Below are 19,471 nucleotides of genomic sequence, written 5' to 3' on the forward strand. Positions count from 1 at the left end.
TCCGGAGTGTCAATTCCGTTAATTTTCTAACGTTTCTCTCTCCTAGTGGCTACTAACTTATGACATGGAAAATTTAAAACACAGAAACCTGTCATCTTCATCTTCTCCCTATGATCTTCATCTTCTTCTTCGTTTTATACAACAAAAAACCCACGAAAAAAATAAAAATAAAAAACACATTCTCACTCAGACATGAAGAAAAGTTCTGTAAATGAAAGTAAATTTAAAAAGCACAAATTCTACAATTAATGAAGCAATCTTTCCAAAAAAAAATTGAAACAACAAAATTCAATAACAAATTTGGATCTGGGTAAATCCATCGGAAGCCATCTCAACATTTAAAAGTGAAAACCCCACTTACTCAATTGCTTTACCTTAATTTCTCTCATCAGAACTATCAAGAAACAACATATATAGTAGCACAATAGCGGTACTACTGATGAAAAAAACCTGGGTCGATGCGCCTTTGAAGCAGATCGAAGCGTGCTGGGTTGGGTTCCTATAGATCGAAGCAGATCGGAGCTTGCTTGGTTGGGTTCCCATAGATCGAAGCAGAGCAACCTCTAGCTCGAAGCAGATCCCTTTGTTCCTTTGCATCTTCTTCCCCAAAGCGCTAACCTTTCCACCTTCCTAGTCGCACCTATTTGTTCCACTGTGTCTCTTTACCCTTCTTCTCTTAGAAAACCCCAAAGCTGAAGCTCGTCATCGAAATTGAAGCTCCATCTCCCTCAAAGTTCCTTCCTTTTTCTGTTATGGGTCTTAATTTTTTTGGGTTCTGAGTCTGAGTTCTGTGGTTGAGAGAGCATGAGAGAGTTTGGGTTCTAGGTTTTTGGATTTGGGGTTGTTGGGTTTGAGTGTGAGTTCTTTAATGGTGGATAAAGAAGTGGAAAAATCAGAGGTTGGAGGAAGTGACTCATAGACATCTCTGGAACTCCTTTTGTTGCATTTGTAATGGTTCTTCTGGGCAACCATGTGGTTGTTCTTTCAGGGATAACTTTCTCACGTATTGTGTTCATTTTTAGAATCCTGGAACAATGAGTATAATATAATTAGTGTGAATGGTTGAGCTAAAAGGGTAGCCAACATGTTTGAGTATAATATAATTAGTGTGAGGGCGTTTTTTATTTTTATTTTTTTCCTGGGTTTTTGGTTGTATGTAGGACTGTTCATGGTTCGGTTCTTTGCTTGAACCGAACCGAACCGAACCTGAACCAAAATTTTGGTTCGAGAGAACCGAACCGAACCGAACCGATATAGTATGGTTCGAACCGAACCGAACCGGTTACAAATTTTGGTTAACCAGTTCGGTAAAATATGCATATTTATAGATGGTTCGAACCGAACCGAACCGATATACTATGGTTCGAACCGAACCGAACCTGAATTGGTAGTTGATATTTTGGTTCGGTTACCGAACCGGTTTTTCAATTTAGGTTCGAGTTCGGTTCGGTTCTTAAAGGTTCGGTTCTTAAACGGTTCGGTTTTCGGTTCGGTTCTTGGTTAGCTTCGGTTCTCAGAGAACCATGAACAGTCCTAGTTGTATGCAATGAAGAAGAAGATGAAGATCATGGGGAGAAGATGAAGATGATAGGTTTCTGGGTTTTCAATTTTCCATGTCATAATTTAGTGGCCACTAGGAGAGAGAATCGTTAGAAAATTAACGGAATGGACACTCCAGACTAAAGTTGCTAACGGAGCATAACGTGGGGGACCTTCCATGCAATAAAATTTTGTTGGGGACCAGATTTGTGGCTCTTGTAATCGTGGGGGACCAAAAGTGCAATTAAGCCAATTAAAATCAAATTTAATGTTAATTTTAAACTAATATCAATTTAGTCCAAGAAAAAAAACTATTAACAATAAAGCATACTTCCGCCAAAATTAATCTTGATATGAAATGGTCTTAGTTTGCTGTCCAATTTTCGGCAGGAATATATGTCTATTTTTCTTAAACTCACACTCTTAGAATTCCTTAACATAGTAACTCCGAAGAAAAACTAACATTAAATTAAAAATAGTGGCATGATGACAATACCAGTGTCAAAAACTGAATAAAATTGTTAATGTCAGGAGACTATTCAACTATCTACATTAAATATAAAAAAATGAAATGTATATATTATAATGAACCGTGCATCTATTATATCTCTATATAAACAAACCGGTGAAATCACTCACAAACTCAAAATTATTCATATTTCTTAGACTTCAGCTGTTGGTGAGAAAAAAATGACAATTGTGTCTAACTACTTTAACAAATATGTCATTTTTAATTATTTTAGTTAATTTTCAAATTGCTTTTTTAAATTACTCATTCTTATTTCTTTATTGCAGGAGAAAGATCATCAACAACAATAAGAAACACACATTACTTAGTGATATATTCGTGTTGCAGATGATTGGAAAATAAAACTGTGAGTTTCACATATATGGTAATTTACTAAACAATTCTTCTCATTCAATTGAAATCATACAAATATATCATCATTTCTATATTTATATGACACAAATTAGTAACAAAGTGTCAGCCACATAAATTTATATACTGCACTAGAAAGATAAGTGTAAAATGTACTACTCACTATATTCTTGATAAGATATAGGAATCTTTCACTCATCAATATTGTCATATTATGGAAAAAAAATAGCAACTTAATCATTCAAGGGAATAAATGACGTCCATCATGCAGTTAAATAGAATCTATTTTTATGTTCGTGAAAGTGATTTTAAAAGAACTTCTATGCCACCAGCAATGGTAAACAACCACATCAATCTCGATAAAAAAAAATGAGCACAACTGATTAAATCACTGCAATGACTAAATCAATATTAGACAAAAAAAATAGTACACTACCACGTTCATTTCAATACTAATCTAATTAAGTAATTAAATTTCTTTTATATCAAAAAAAAAAACTACTCTCATTTCAATCTCAATAGAAATCTACCTATTTTTTCTTCCGATGAAGCAAAAAAAAACTACCTATTTAATCCTTTTTTCCCTTATTAGAGAAAGAAAGTGTGAGAATATCATAACTCAATTATATTTAATTATACATATATTCTAAATCTTCTTCTAAATAATAGCTTTCTTACCTTTCTGTAAATTTAAATATTACAATTAAAAAATACAAATTAAAAACGAACTCGTGCAGCGCACGGGTTTAATTTCTAGTTATAAGTGAAACAAACTATTACAAAAATGTTTGAGTTATAAGTAATTAGAGCATTGATAAATGCATTTATGGATACATTTTCTTCTTATAGCATTTCCAATGCTATTTCTTATTTCTTAGTTCTTAGCACTATTCATGTGGGCATGTATTGCCACATGTGTTTAAGCAACTCTCAAGCAATTTTGCTCCAACCATGAGTTCTTAGAGCATCTCCAATGGAGTCCTTATTTTGAGATCTTAAAATAAGATCCGGATCTTATTAGATCCCACCATTGGAGCTATCCTACATGGCATGAGATCTTAGCTTTTGCTAAGATCCGTGCCTTAGCTCAGGTACTCTCAAATGTGAGATCTTAAATAAAATAATATTTTTTTCTCTCTCCTCCAATACCATTAGAGCTGGGTATGCGGTTAGACCGCCCCGCATAGGCCCGCCCCGCGTAAGCCCGCACCGCGTAGGCCCGCACCGCGTAGGCCCGCATTTAAACGGGCCTCTATTACGCCGGTCCGCCCCCGCCCCGCGGATAAGCGGGCTGGCCCGCGGGCCACAAGCCAAATTAAAAAATAATAAAAATGAAATTTAAAACTAAATTAAAAATATTTTTTTCATTAAAAACCTTATAAACGCCTAAATTAAAAAATAAACTGATTTTTTTTTCCAAAGTTGTCAATTTTTTTCTCAAAAGTTGTCAAATAAATGACTTAAATTTTTTTCTTTTGTAATGCGGTCCAGCCCGCAAAACCGCGGTTCAACCCGCATGAACTCGCGGGTTAAGCGGGCCAGACCGCGTAGGCCCGCTTTTAAACGGGCAACCAATCACCGGGCCACAGCCCGCGCGGGCTGCGGGTTAAGCGGGCCGGCCCGCGGGCGCGGGCCAATTCGCCCAGCTCTAAATACCATAATCAAAGTGAAAAATAAGGTAGGAAATAAATAATATAAATATATTGGGTATTGTGGGCCCGGTCAAAAGTAAAATAAGATCTCAACCACTAGAGTGAAATGTGCATAGAGACCTTATGAGTGTCTTAAATCCTATGTGGCAATCTGGACCCACAAAAAATGAGTAAAGTCCCAAAATAAGTTCCTACCATTGAAGATGCTCTTAGTTCTTAATTCTTACCACTATTCATTTGGTCCCAACAATCATATTATTTATACTTTTTATTTTCATAAAGTAATAAAACAAAACTCATAAAGTAATAAAGTAATTTGAATGAGAGAGAAATAATTAATATTTTAAGCTAAGAACTCAAAAAGCAAAACTCATTATATAAGAACTGAGTTCTTATTTTTAAGAACTAAGGAGTCAATGTCAGCATCTCCAATGATAAAGTTCTTAGTTCTTAGTTCTTAACTCCAAAATAAGAACAAAGAACCTTGCATTGGAGATGATCTTATTATCCTTAAATTTTCTTTTACCACACATATGCAAATGAACAAATGAAAGTGATAAATAGACATGTGGGGTCATGGGAAATTGGAGAGGGCCCCACGGGAACAATTACGGTGAGCAGAGCCCGGAAGTGTCTGTCTTTAATAAAGGGCGGACAGTGACCCATTGTTTTTAGCTAAACACCATCTATCTCTCACTCTCTGATGACGTGTCCCTTCCCCGCCCACTAGCTTTAATTATTTTTAAGGTAAATTCATTAAACTATGTTATTAAAATATTGTCAGATTTAAAAAAATTGAAGTGTTCATTACAAAATTAATAATTATATTTTCCAAGCAGTCGTTAAATTAAATACTATATTTATAATAAATATTTTGAGATTTCTAAAACAATATCTTAAAGTACTCATTAGCACGAACTTATGGTTGATAAAATGAACGCTTTGGAAATAATACCTTAATTCTTTTTTAAATATTACGGAAAATAAGATAATAGAGTTTGTTTAACTAAAAAAATAAATGATACAACTTTCTTTTTATTGTACCATCTTTACTATAAAATGTGATTTTGGCCGTCATTTTAACACAATATCACTTATATACATTTTACTGTTCAAAAACATGCCACATGTCTCGCACTTCTTTATAATGCTTATAATAAGCCCTTTTCCCCGAGTTGGGCACCCCTGGCCCTCCTGCAGAGGTTGTTTTGGGGGAACCTTCTTCCTCCCCTTCTCTGGCCTACGATGATGGTGGCGGGATTGTGGCGGCTGCAGAGATGCCAACGATGACGGAGCGGAGAAAGAAAGGAAGACTAAGGAAAGGGCTTGTTGCAGCTGATCAGGTGATTCGAGGAGCTCCTTTGGATGTGGTCACCGAGGTTTCGACGGTTCAGGTTTCGCCTGATTCGTCTTTGATTCTTCCTCAAGCTCGTGGTGCTGCAAGGGCTTTGACAAGAGTTCATAGGGATTTTTTGATTGCGAAACAGGTCGGAGTCGTTGCCATTGGATCGGAGGAAGAAGCCATCCATTGCTTTGCTGATCATCTCCTTGCTACCCATCCGAGACTCTTTGGAGTTCCTTAACTGCTGAGGGTTGGCGTGGTTTCTTCGGTTCTTTTCTAAGCGTGGTTTCTTTTGGGCTGTTTTGGTTGGGTTTTGTTTTTCTTGTAGGTTTTTCTTGTAGGTTTTTCTTGGCTTTTCTGCTCTTTCTGCCCTGGGTTTCCTTTGCTTGGTTTTTTGGCTGGTTTAGGTTTTTGGGGGGTTTTTGCCGAGCGCTTTGGGTTTTTGCGGTTTTTTTGTAGACTTTATATTACCGCCGGCGATTGGTTTGTAATTTCTGCTTGAGAGTTTTGCTCTAAAGCCTTTTGCTAATATATCTTTTTCTTTCTAAAAAAAAATCAATTGGAAAGCCAAGTGGCATGTGTTTGGATATGTGTTTATCACAATTAATTTTAGTCATTTATGTTTGAATGCATTTTAACAAGTCATTCTTCTTGCAGAAATGTCATGGCTGGGAGATGAACATTGTCATCTTATGTAGGAGAGTTTTTATCCTTTTCAGGATTGACCATTGAACATTGTTATCTTATGTGCCTCAATTCTTACTTAATTTATCCTTTGGGGACCTAAATTCATCTGGTAAAATTGATCATTGAAATGAAGAGGAGTTTAAGGTGATGAACAATTGAGGGTTTTGACTCTGTAATTGGGAATGGTGGTTACTAATATTCACCAAATATAGTTGTTGGGATAAAGGTTTATCAAATCTACTATTGTCGGGGCGGTGTAATAGAGATTTTGGGGACTAAGAAGAAAATGTTAGAGTAATTTTATTTTAACATTAATCTTAAAAAGTTTTAATATATCATATAAATCTATATATATATGTAAAGCTCACTTTAGCTATAAGTATTAAATGCATTTAATGTATTGAGCAAACTTATTACTATTTTTTGCACTACCTACTAAAATGTAAAATTTAATTTGAACCTTTGTATTAACATTTTCCTTTGTATTACAAAAATTAAATTAAAATATTAAAAATTAATAAATTTGTCTAAGTCATTAGTTATTCAACTACCTACTAAAATGTATAACTCAATTGAAATTTTGCTATAAATAGACAAAAAACCAAAAAAAATTATTTGTATGATATACATTAAACTAAACTAAAAACTGATCAATAATTTTTTAAGACCAATTAGTTATTCAACTACCAACTAATTTTCATGTTTATTGTATAAGGTAGAATAGAATATGACAAAAGACTCCTTAAACATAACACTTTAGTTCTCTAAAAAAGAGCAAAAAAATCTAATAAACAAAAACTACACTTTTATTTGAGGTAGGAAGGTTAATACGCGTTAATATACTGATTTAATAAAATATTTAATTAGATACAAAAATATTTAAAAAATATATATTAGTCATAATCATTTATTTTTTAACAAATTTCTTTGTAATTAATATATTAAATAATAAGATAAAAAATTGAAAGAAACTGTATTTTTAATAGTAATTAAACTACCTAAATTGAATAATAATATTCATAAACATAAAAATTGACTTGAATTTTGCATTAGGAAAAAATAACTAAAATTAAAGTTGATTAATGACAAAATAATGTTATAAATAAATAATTTAGATAAAAAATTAAATATAAAAATGACACTATAAGGTATTTACTATTAACTATAATGTATGTGTGTTTTATTTGACGAAAAAATCTCAATATAATTTTATGATCTTATTATATATTAGTAAAAACGATTTTGAGCAAGGTTAATAGATAAGTTATGACCAAAGTTGAATAAACTTAATCTATTTAATTTATATCTTATAATAGTTGAAAAAGATGATATTACTTTATTTTTCTCAATTTTAACATGTGTAAACCTGTTTGGGAAATTGTGTTCCCAAAATGACTTTGACTTTCTCGGTAAAAAAGTACAAAAAAATGGTAAAACAACTTTTTTGATGGCATTAAAAACTTATTGCTTAACTTTTTTCATAATATTTATTAAAAACTTATTAATTTATTTTTTAATAATATTTTTCACATTATTAAATAATTAAATTTTTAAAATGATCCAATGCTGATTATTAAATATTAATTATTGAATTTGAGTAATATTAATTTATTTACAAAGAGAACTCTAATAATATTTATTAAAAACTCCTTTTTTTTGAAATGATTGAAATGTTGAACACAATTATTATTATTTCTTTTAAAATAAAAAATAATTTAATATTTATGTAATAATTTAAACTATAATCATTGTTATTTAATGTTAAAAATGTTGTAAAGAAACCCGTGCAACGCACGGGTATAATATCTAGTTATCAATTGTTTATATTAGCCTTTTAGTCCTTTTAACGAGGAAATCATTTATGAGAGTTTTACACTGATTTTTTTTATTTAAAAATTATGAACAATGGAACCGGGAACACAATCAATGAAATAATGTGAGATTTGACAATCATTTGACTATTCAGTTCAACATAGAAAAATAAAAAATAAAAAAATTTAGAAAAGAAACAATGAGTGAAGTCTGCGAAAAATAAACTTATACAATACTATAGATAAATAAATCATAAAAAAAACTAACTGTTATGAATAACAAAAATTAATTTTTCAATTTTGAGGATATAAAAATAATGTACATTTTATTTACTTAATTAGTTTTTGAAAAATGTAAATTTGACTCGGTTCATCCTAGTGTTGTTGATGATGTGCTTGGTCCTTCTAGGTCTGAGTGTCTGGTTCCATTTGAAAATGGTGGGGTCGCTGAACATCAGCTCTATGATGTGGCAGTTGGTTTGGTTGCACCGTCTTTGGATGCATATGTTCCCGATGCACCTTTTGTTTATCTTCCTCGTTGGAGAGGGCGTCCAAAAAAGGCAAAGAGAGATCACAATTCTCGGGTGCCACCAGTGACTTTTTATGAGTTTGGTAGCGGTTGATGGTTAAGGTCCCTCCTAGAGCGCGATCATGCCCCTGATTCGTCCTGCTCCGCTCTAATCAGGGAGCGCACTAGACAGTTGTTACTGGACGCGAGCCAAGAAGGCGTGGATGGTTAGCAAGCTTATGAGTTGTACTTTTGATGGTGGGGACAAGATGACTATCTGCGACCTGACATAGGAAATAGAGTAATGGTGACCGTCCTGAGTGATGATTTTGCTCTTGGTTCTGGTTTAGGTTTTCAGTTTTGCTTCTATTGGTTTTTCTCTTTTATTCAGGATGGTTCTTATTGTCTATACTTTTTAGGGTGGTTAAGTGATTGTGTATTTATGTGGATGATTAGGGATTTTCGTATTTGTTATCCTCATTGTCCTTTCTCGAGCTTAACCTCTTTTTTTTTATTATAATTAATATATTTGGGCTTCCAAAAAAAACTACCAAAATTGCACTTTTCACGTTGCACTTTCAAGTTCTCACGTTGCAATTTTTATTTTGTCATTAATATTACCTAATATTTCATTGTTTTACTATCTCTCTTAAATCTTAATGGTATATGTATTTCTTTTGGGCCTAAATATTTATGGAGGCCTTAGACAATTGTCTAATTGGCCTCCCCATGTACACGACCCTGGCTAATGCCCACAATAATTTGAATCCTTAGCACATAAGTGTGCCATTTCGCATCAATGTCAATTGTTATTGGTGAACATATATATTTTTCTAACAACAAATGAAGTTATTGCGATAAATCTTAATGTTATTCATGATTTATATATGTACCTTTTTTAATCTAAAAATTATTTAGAAAAGTAAATAAACCTTTATTGGATTGATGGAGTATTGGATTAGATTAGGGCTATATTCGACATGCGTAGCTAATAAGTTAGTTGAAAGCTAAAGAGTTAGTTGAAAACTGAAAGCTTTTAAACTAGTTGTTAAACAAGCTGAAACTGTAAAATGACATAAAAGGACATACTTGTATAATCTTTTTTTGTATTTAACATTAATTTATTTACACCTCAATGCATATAAAAAATAATTTCCACTTTAAATATTTTAATTTAGTTTAAATTATTTATCATCTAAAAATATAATATTATTTTTAATTTATTTTCGCTTTTATATTTTTATTAATTTAAAAATGATAAGAATAAAATAAGAATAAATACAATAAGTTATAACCTACCTCATGTAACTTATTAAAAAAAGCTTTAAGCTACTGAAATAAGCTCTTTCACAAACACTTTTAAAGGGCTTTAAAGCTAGTTAAATAAATTTTATGTAGTCAAATAAGTTTTAATTAAGCTAGTCAAATAAGTTTTAAGCTAGTTGAAATGACATGCCCAATATAACCTAGATATCCCACGAACCATACATACATGAGATGTAGATGTTTTTTTTTCCCGAGCATATATAATGCATTTTTTCTAATAATTAATAGAAATTTTATTTTCCATGGATGCATTGGCATGCATGTTTGACAGCACAGTGAATAAGGATGGGATCGAGGGATGAGGCCCACCGGATGTGAGTCCGGGATATCAGGCGCCGTTGGATGTTGACCCCACGCTATGTTGCTCTCACGCAAGCCTCCAAGTTGTCGCACGTGCACGCATTATGCGTGCCTATGGTACTTTGCACCCAACTCACAAACTCCAAATTTTCTTTACTCTTTTAAGGGATATATGTTAGGCTTAAACCTCATATTAGTCCCTGTCTTTGTGTCGCCGTCTGAACCAGGTCCCTGACCGGAAAAATTTGTGGAATCAATCCCTCTTGTTCAAAAACGTTTGGAGCCAGTCCTCGCCGGCGCTTGGAGCTCCGACGAGGGATGAAGTGGCATGCTGACTGTTTAAATTAAGGTGACGTGGCACTTAAAAAAATAAAAAAAAATAAAAAATAAACAACACATCAGAAATTTTTATTTTATTTAACAAAAATTAAAGCCAATTAACAAAACTAACCCTAAAATTTAATTAATTAAAACAATTAACAAACTAACTCTAAAATAAAAACAATCTACAGGAGAACTTTCTTCCTTTGAACACCACCAAGAGCTGCTTGCAAATCAAAAGAAGAAGAGGTCGAGAGAATGTCATTAGCAGCTTCCATCTCAACCAGCGACACCTCCTTCACCTTGAAACCCTAAGCCAGGAAGCAAGCAATATCGAAAAGAAGAAGAGGAAGCTTTGTTTCATACCCATACCAAATCTGCCTTCTGCTTCTTCATCTTCTCCTTTGTTCTGGATCTGATTTATGGGCTCAATTTTTGGGTGAGGGTGGGTTTCTGTGGTGGGTAGCGGTGGGTTTCTGTTGCGGATTGCGGGTGAGGGTGGGTTGCGGGTGAGGTGGGGTGGGTTGCGATGGGTTCTGGGTGGGTTTCAGGGGTGGGTTGCAGGTGAGTGAGGGATGGTTCAGAAGCTTTGTTTTGGAAGAGGAGGAGAAGGAGTTGTGTGTGGTGGTTGCTGCGTTGTGCTTCAGGTTGGGGAAGAAGGAGAAGAAATTGGCAACAACAATCAACTGATGTTCTATGAACATGGCCACCGTGAAATGAATTAGAAAACCCATATGGGAAACCAGGCGCTCCACCATACATGGTCGCACCATGAAACCCATGCAATTATAAAACCACCAAATGCTAGTGACAGTGTGAAATTCCCAAATCTTGCTGGTGCTGCAGGGGCAAACCCTCCCAAACCACTTGTTGCTCCAAACCCATGTTGAGCAAAGGGATTCGGTTCAGGTAGAGGAGGTGATGAGGAAACTGGAATTGGAAGTGTCGAAGGAGGTGATGAGGAAGAAGAAGAAACTGGAACAGGAAGATCTCCATGGTTGGTTCAGATTTGGGGATTTTGGGGTTGATTTTGATTTGGGGAGTTAATTAGATTAAGTTAATTAATTTAGGGTTAATTTAAAAAAATTAATGCCACATCACCTTTATTTAAACAGTCAGCATGCCACTTCATTCCTCGCCGGAGCTCCGAGCGCCGGCGAGGACTGGCTCCAAACGTTTTTGAACAAGAGGGATTGATTCCACAAATTTTTTCGGTCAGGGACCTGGTTCAAACGGCGACACAAAGACAGGGACTAATATGAGGTTTAAGCCTATATGTTATGATCATCTCAAGCTTTTTAGCCCAAGCTAAAAGACACAACCAAAAGATACTTATAAAAGAGGGTGAAAAGCTATATTCATGTCGTATGGATTGCAAAATTAGTTTCATCAATTGTCATACATGTAATTAAGTAGCACATGAGAATAGATACATAGGTAATGTTTTGTTTTGTAGAATAGTCAGAAAAGGGCAAAATAAGATATATTAGAGTGTCACTTCACTAGCACCTTGCCTGATTAACTCTGGTTGCTTTGAATTCAACTTCGTTTCAAAAGTTTGCTTGTAAGTTTTTCTTTTATATTCTTGCTTATATATGCCAACATTACAGAGCAAGTGCCTTCTTCCTTTGTTTGATCGGTTGCATATTAATTACGTATTATGTTAGTTACTATAACCATCTAGGCTAGCTCCAATTTGGAATGGATCTTTTCCTTTAATTTTTTAATGTAAAGAAAACTATGTCTTATCAACTACATGGATAATAATGTTCCAATAATTGGTTAACAAGCACGGTCCCACCTTTCTCTGTTTTGCTTCATCCATTGCCCACATATCAATGCTACATGTTGGCCGGCTAATCCCCAATTAGTATTTGTATTAATTTTAGGTCATTTGGTGGTCAATTAAATATGATAAGAGTAAAATATGATAAATGATTGGATAATCACATGATATGATAAAGTCTGATCCTATCCTGCGTTTGAAGTGAATAAGATATTAATAGGATATGATAGGTGGTGTCTGAATTTTTTATGGCGAATGGTAATCAGCAAGGAAGCCTCCCTCACTTATTCTTTCTCAAACCCAACAACCAAACTCACCCAACCACTAATCCGTTAGCTTTCACCGCACTTTACCATCCAAACTTCAATGTTGGTCTCCATATTTATCGTCCCTCTCACTAAACCCAATGACATACTTGAATACTCATAGCCGAGTTTTTTCGTGCAATACAGGAAGGGGAACTACATAATTAGGGTTTTAAGAGGGGAAAGTATCGATGATGAATGATGGGGTTTGTTATAACACTGGGTTAATGGCTCAAGGGAAGACATTTACATCAGGCTGGGTAGATCGCTTGATTGAGTACAATCGCAGTTGGAATCGATTTATAGGGAGTTGCTAATTGCCAATGATGGCTTTATAGGATAGCGACTTTTTGTAGCGTTGGAGAATGGGGGGATATAATTTTTGGTGGAGATGACGAAGGAAATAGGGTTTTGGGGTGAGGGGAAACACAAGGAATGTTAACATTTTTTAACAGACCCCTCTTTTCAACTAAACCTTTTTTTTTAACGTAAGTAAATACATGGTGAAGATGGTGCCCATGGAGGAGGTGTATGGGGTATTGGTGAAGGTGGGGGTTGGGAGAAAGAGAAAGAGGATCAAGAAGACTAATAATGGGAACATTAGAGTTTTTAAATTTTTCTCTAGAGGAACTAAAATTGATGACAAAAGTCAACATGATCATCCTTCAGTTTACCAGGCACACCTTGTGGATTGGTAATTGAGCAAAATTTATGTCATTTAAGTAAAAAGACATCAAATGAATCGACTTAAAATAAAAATAAAATTCAAGGATCGCTATTGCAAAGAAATTTTGTTTCAGAAACCAATTTAAATTCCTTATTAAAACCCATGAACTAAAAACATATTTAAGCCATTTTGGGATTTGTCTTATGAGCATTTTCCTTCATGTAACTGTTTTCTTGATTTAAGCGGACAAATCCGTCAAGTTTTAAAGCAAACATTTCAGAGCCCAATTTGTCTATTATATATAGACATACATACACTACTATGTACAAAAGCACACATTATATATATATATATAAGAGAAATTTTATAAAATTAAAGAAAACTACTCAAGTTGAAAATGTGATAATATATATACACCATCCAATATACATTGCTTTAGAAAATGTGATAATATTTTCAATCATAGATTTTAATTAAGTAGTTTTCTTTAATTTTATAAAATTTCTCGTGTGTTCCTAGATCCGTACTTGTTATGAAACACATTGAACTTCATACGTGGATTGTTAAAATAATGTTGTGAAATCTCTCTTTGTCGCTCTTCTTACACACAAAAGATGGTAACTGAAATTGATTCCGTCTTGCACCTGTATATATATTTTTGAGGATTATTTAAAACCACTCATGTTACAAGAATGAGATATCTTTATTTGGCTGTATATGCTAAAACCACTCATGTTACAAGAATGAGATATCTTTATTTGGCTGTATAAGCTAAAACCACTCATGTTACAAGAATGAGATATCTTTATTTGGCTGTATAAGCTACGCTATGTGGTGTACCCCGTACTTCAAACTAAATTGTTTAGTTTCATCTTTAATTAATGGCGGAAAATTTCCGTAACTAATTTTCATCGAAAATTAGAGATAAATTAATACAAATTAATTGTTTCACCGCCTAATTAACTCGGGTGCCCTACCTTCCAAAAAAAAAAAGTCGGGTGCCTTAAAAAGCTCTCTTCACTTATGATCGAAAAGGTGCCATAAAACACTCTCTCTTCTTAAATATTTAGTTGAGGGTTTAATCTCTATGCGGTGCGCAATTTTTTTGTAAACAAATACTCCCTCCGTCCCTAATTATAAGCTAAAGTTGTAAAAATCATGATTATTAAGAAAGTTTTAATTGATGCATTGGTTTTAAAAAAAAGGTACAACTTTCCATGTCTACCCCTATTTAAGATAGCACTTTTTAATCATTATACTGCTTATAATAGTGCTCCACTACCAATAAATGCAAGGATAAATATGGAAAGAAATATTAGCTTTTACAACTTTAACTTATATTTAGTGACAAAACATAAGTCTCAACTTTAACTTATAATTAGGGACGGAGGGAGTAATATATTAATATGGGAGTAGGGTACTCCAACTTGTAACAACATAGAAAAGAAGGGGAAAAAAAGCCCATAGGGAAAATAAGAGAGTAATATACAGGGGAAGAGACAAAAACGGGCAGAAAACAGTCCCAAAGCTAGAAAAAACAGGGCAGTAGAAGCACCAACACAGAACCGATCAGCCAACCTGCCTTTCGCCTTCTCAATACAGCTAGGACTAGCCTCACAGGATATATGGAGAATGATTTGTTGAACGAGATTTACCAACTTAATATAATCTTTGAGTCTCGAGAGTAATTTAATTAGCATGTTTTTGGCTATGTTCCAATCTCGAAAGAAAACCAAAGTTTGGCCTTTTTGTGAGGAAGGTTGGATAAGAAAAGCTCAAATAGTGCTCCAAGGCAGTTTTGGATTTTGGTAATCCGGATGAGAGATTTTGTAAAAAATGATAAACATATTTGGGTGTAGGGTATAGTCCTCTTTGGTTGAATAACTCCAAATCAAGGTATCAATTCATGCAAGATTTTTGAATCTTGTTGTTTTCTTGCTTTTTCTTTTGTCGAATTTGAGCTTTCGTGTTTGTTCACAAATAATATCGTTATCAAATTTGATGATTTCTTTGAAGCACATTGTCCTTATTGTTGTCCTCATTGAACCTTTAGGAGATATATAATTAAAAAATGGCATCATTGACCTACTATAAGGCGCGGAAAAATTAATGCAAATTAAAGGTAGATTGACGACAAGATCTTCAAGGCATTGCCTCCCTCAAAACCCGTTATTGATCCTTTCAGTTTTTGGATCTTGGCATTTCAGCTAGAAAAAATATTATACTTTTTCGGTTCTTAAAAATGGTAGAACAGAGAAAAAGCATCTCCAAACTATCGGGCAGGACGTCAGTGGCATGCTGGAGAGGTCAGCAGTGACCCACTCCTATAATGAGCGCCAGAGATTTTCTCAAAGAGGGTTGCCCACCAATTGAAATTTTACTGACCCCAGGGGGATTCGAACCCTCGACCTTCGGGAGGTGAGAGCTAAATCCGGAATCCAAGGCCAGTTGTGTCAACCCATGTTGACAAAATTATTATACTTTGGACATCACGATTGGATTGTTTTCAATTTTTCATGCATTAGTCCTCATTTTTGTACCTTTCACCGCAAGAAATTAATGGTAATTCATGTGCTAAAATTTAACATCAGCTCCTACCTGACACTAAATTTTTATATTTAGCAATGCTAACACAAAATTTCTAAAATTTTAGTTATTTTTTCACTTAAGCATAACGTCAGACAAGTTAACACTAACAAATCAACATCTGCCTAAATGAATTTAGATTCAGTCATGGCCGACGCTAATTTGGTCGGTAATGTTATCGTCGACTAAACCACCACTATATTTAAGTGAGCTAGAATTAAAAATAAACGCATCCCTTGACTTTGTGTCATTTTAGCCGACGGTAAAGAGCAAAAATTAAATTATAGTGTTAATGTCGGAGCTGACACTAATTTTTTACACTAAAATTACCATTTTGAACTTAACAAACATAATGTCCACCAATTATATATGAAAGGCTTAATTAGTAAGCATATTAACTACTAAACTAATAATCTATTGTGTACTATCATGGAATTATAATATTTCTCCCAACTTGATGATTTGGGAGGTTGGATGCTTCATGCCTAGGTGTATGATCATATGAGCAAAGTATTGTAGTTATCTATGATGTATACATTATGTTGAATCGTTGATGAGCGGATATTGTTGGTAGTTGACTAGCTGGTGATTAAATATATTTCATTTCTAAGCCTGTCGTTATTCAACACTTAAACAAGATATATACTTGGCAAAAGAATGGGTCAATCAATTCGATCAAAATATGATACATCAATCACTCACTTGATGTCTTATTTCTTAGCCCGGCAGAGAAAACGGTAGCTTCTTGGGTGAGTGAGTGAATAATGAAACAATCATGCATGTTTCATTATAGAATATTGAATAAAAAAAGGAGCCTAGCTAGTAGCTAGTAGCTAGTAGAAGGTGCTAGAGGGAGAGGGAGGGAGATGATGAAGAAGAACAGGAAGCATGAACAATAAATTAAATTGGGGTTTGTGTTATTGACCAGTGCATCGTCAACAGTGCTGTAGGTTGAATGGCAAACCAAGACGTGTGGGCGTGAATGAATGAATGCAAATTGCAACTTGCAGTGCAAGAGTGTGCGCGTGTGAGATGAAGGATTGTGACAAAGACTAACACCAAACAGCACGAGTGGCCTTTCCGTGCGTTTAGGGGCCCAATCAAATGTAACATTACTGCCTCTCCTTTTGTCGTTTCCTCATTTTCTTATTGCAGCCTGCATGCAGAAAAAACACACACGGTTTCATGGAGTGCCCCTCTCACTCACTCATCACCATCTCTATGCTTTGGTTGGTTCAAGAGAGAAAGAGAGAAGATAAGTAAAGAGAAAGATAATAAGAAATTAAATAGAGTAGATTTTGGTCCAGTTTTAAAGAGCTTATTTGAGCTTATCTGACAGCATAAGCTTTTATGTCAGTGTTTGGATGAGCTTATGAAAATAGCTTATGGCTTGTCATAAGCTATTTTCAGCTTATTTTCATAAGCTACTCAGGACAGCTTATGAAAAACAGCTTATGCTTATATACAGCTTATTTTTAATTTCTTTCAATAAATTTTTAAAAATAGCTTATGAATAAGCGCTTATGTCATAAGCGCTTATGGACATAAGCGCTTAATTAAGCTGTTTTTCCAAACGGGACCTTTGCATACTAACACAATATATATGAGGTGTTGCGCCAGTACAATACGCTCTAATATAATGCCAATATATTTAATTTTGTAGTAGTTTTCCATATGTTTTTCTATGTAATTGGTTTCTAATTATTGAATTACATTGACATCAATCAATATTTTCATGACAATTGTGCAATAGGCGGACTCTAGGTGATAATTTGGATAACAGGAAGAAAACTTGAAAAAATAGAACAAAAAGTTTAACTTGTTGAAAAGGGCAAGAGCATGATTGCATTGAAGGTTTAACCAAGGTTGTTGACAAAGAGCAAAGTTGCCATGAATTTGGCACGATGGTGGATAGATTCATGAAAGAGCATGTGCGACGCGGTGCAGAGCATGATCTCAAAGTTGACACAGAGCACGACTGAGGTAATTAGCATCGACGGGTGTGCTAACTTAAGCAACCCACTTATTTGAAATTTTTGAAAGCAATCTATTTAAAAGAATATTGTACCTAAGAGAAAAGAGAGGGAGTTCGCATGAATGTCTCCTCGGACAGAAAAGGAAGGCCTTAAACGAGGAAAAATCTTACTATGAGATTTTGCAGCTGAAGATCATTGAGTTGCTTAGGTAGAGACTACACAAGACGTAATCGTTAGTTTGTCTTCTCAATTGTTTTGATGTTGCTAGCTATAATTAGGATTTATTTGTTCTTCATGTATATGTAATAGATGATATGAACCTCACTTTATTGTTTTACATAGTTTAGTTTCCATTATCGATTGGTGTTTTATCTTTGCGCTTATTCTATATTGTGACCTGATCAACCGTAGTATACTATTAATATATTTAGATCGCTTCCTAAAGAGGGTGTTAACTTACGGAAATGAAAGAAAACCAAGTAGAAGAGATTCACGCTTAGCTAGCCTCTGAAGGTGTGTTAGGATTAGTATGTCTAATATTTTCATTTTTCCTATGAATGGTGGACCATGAAACTTCCCTTTGCGAGCTTCCAAGCGCTTCATGCTTATCCCTTCCAACACCTGTTGACGATCGCTACTAGGTAGTGTGTTTGGGTAAGACTGACATATACAATTAACGATTGTCTCCCTAGCCTCTTGACAACTTGGAAGGTGTAATTGGAAATCTTAGGATTCAATAGTAAAATATAAACTAAGAGGGTTAAGTCTATTTTGTCGTAATTTTAAGGCCTCTTTGATCTTATTCCAAATTTATGTTTATTTGATTTCCTTGTTCTCTTGCAAGCTCGAACACAACAATCCAACTCTTTAACTGCCTAAACATTGAGCACATCTCTTAGAATTAGGAATCGTGTGTTAATCCATTGACTCTGATTATTGAGTCTTAACTCCTATATTACTTTTGTGATAGAGTGCATTTGATTTTTGCGTGTGTATTTAAAACACAACACGCTCTAACTCAAAAACTCTCAAGAAACAATCAAAGGATATAATCAAACTTTCCTTCAATTTTTTCTTCCACTTTTTATCAAACTAAACAACTTAATTAAAGTATTCTCTCACTTTTTTTTTGATAGGCAAATGTTAGTGGTTAGTTGTTAATAAGTTAGAAAATTCCTTCAAAGTTCCCTTCCAGGATTCGAACCCTGGACCTTCCCCTCCCCATCCTTATGTCCTCTAGCTCTTATCACTTGAGCTAACCCTCGGAGACAAGTATTCTCTCACTTGCATGCCATTTTCTTTATTTCCTTTTCCATTCTTTCCTACGAGTTTTCTTTCCTCCCACTTTCTTTCCTAACCAAACATAACCTTTAAGACAATCGTGAGTTTATCATTTTAAAGAGCTATTTCAATTTCAACTCCTTCAATTATACAGAGAAAGATGAGAGGAAGATGACGATGAACAATATATATAAAACTTATATTTGTGGAGCTAGGGTTAGTTGATTAAATTGATAAAGAATCTAATTTATTAAATTAAGAATCATTATTCCCGGAAGTATCGGCCCGTCTTGTTCTACCTCTTCATGTTACTTTCGCCATTCTTATCTCATTATCAATCTCTCTCCTCTATTAGCAGACAAGCTGAAAGGAACCTTATGAATACAAAATAATTGTGATAATACACCAAACCATGACGTCTCTTTCATAAGAAACAAACAAACAATGTATAAAATTGGGCAAAGATTAAAATAATCACACAACAAAAAGCATCGCTTTCGAACT

The 19,471-nt window shown here is 34.3% G+C and overlaps 1 long non-coding RNA gene across 1 annotated transcript; it reads left to right on the forward strand.

Moving 5' to 3' along the window:
• The first annotated feature begins 16,312 nt into the window (after nucleotides 1-16,312).
• On the forward strand, nucleotides 16,313-18,042 carry LOC130742847 (uncharacterized). Its single transcript, XR_009021284.1, has 2 exons — nucleotides 16,313-16,816; nucleotides 17,464-18,042. It is a non-coding gene; the product is annotated as an uncharacterized LOC130742847 (long non-coding RNA).
• Nucleotides 18,043-19,471: the final 1,429 nt, after the last annotated feature.

This window comes from Lotus japonicus, chromosome 3, assembly GCF_012489685.1.
Source record: "Lotus japonicus ecotype B-129 chromosome 3, LjGifu_v1.2".
Taxonomy (NCBI): Eukaryota; Viridiplantae; Streptophyta; class Magnoliopsida; order Fabales; family Fabaceae; genus Lotus; species Lotus japonicus.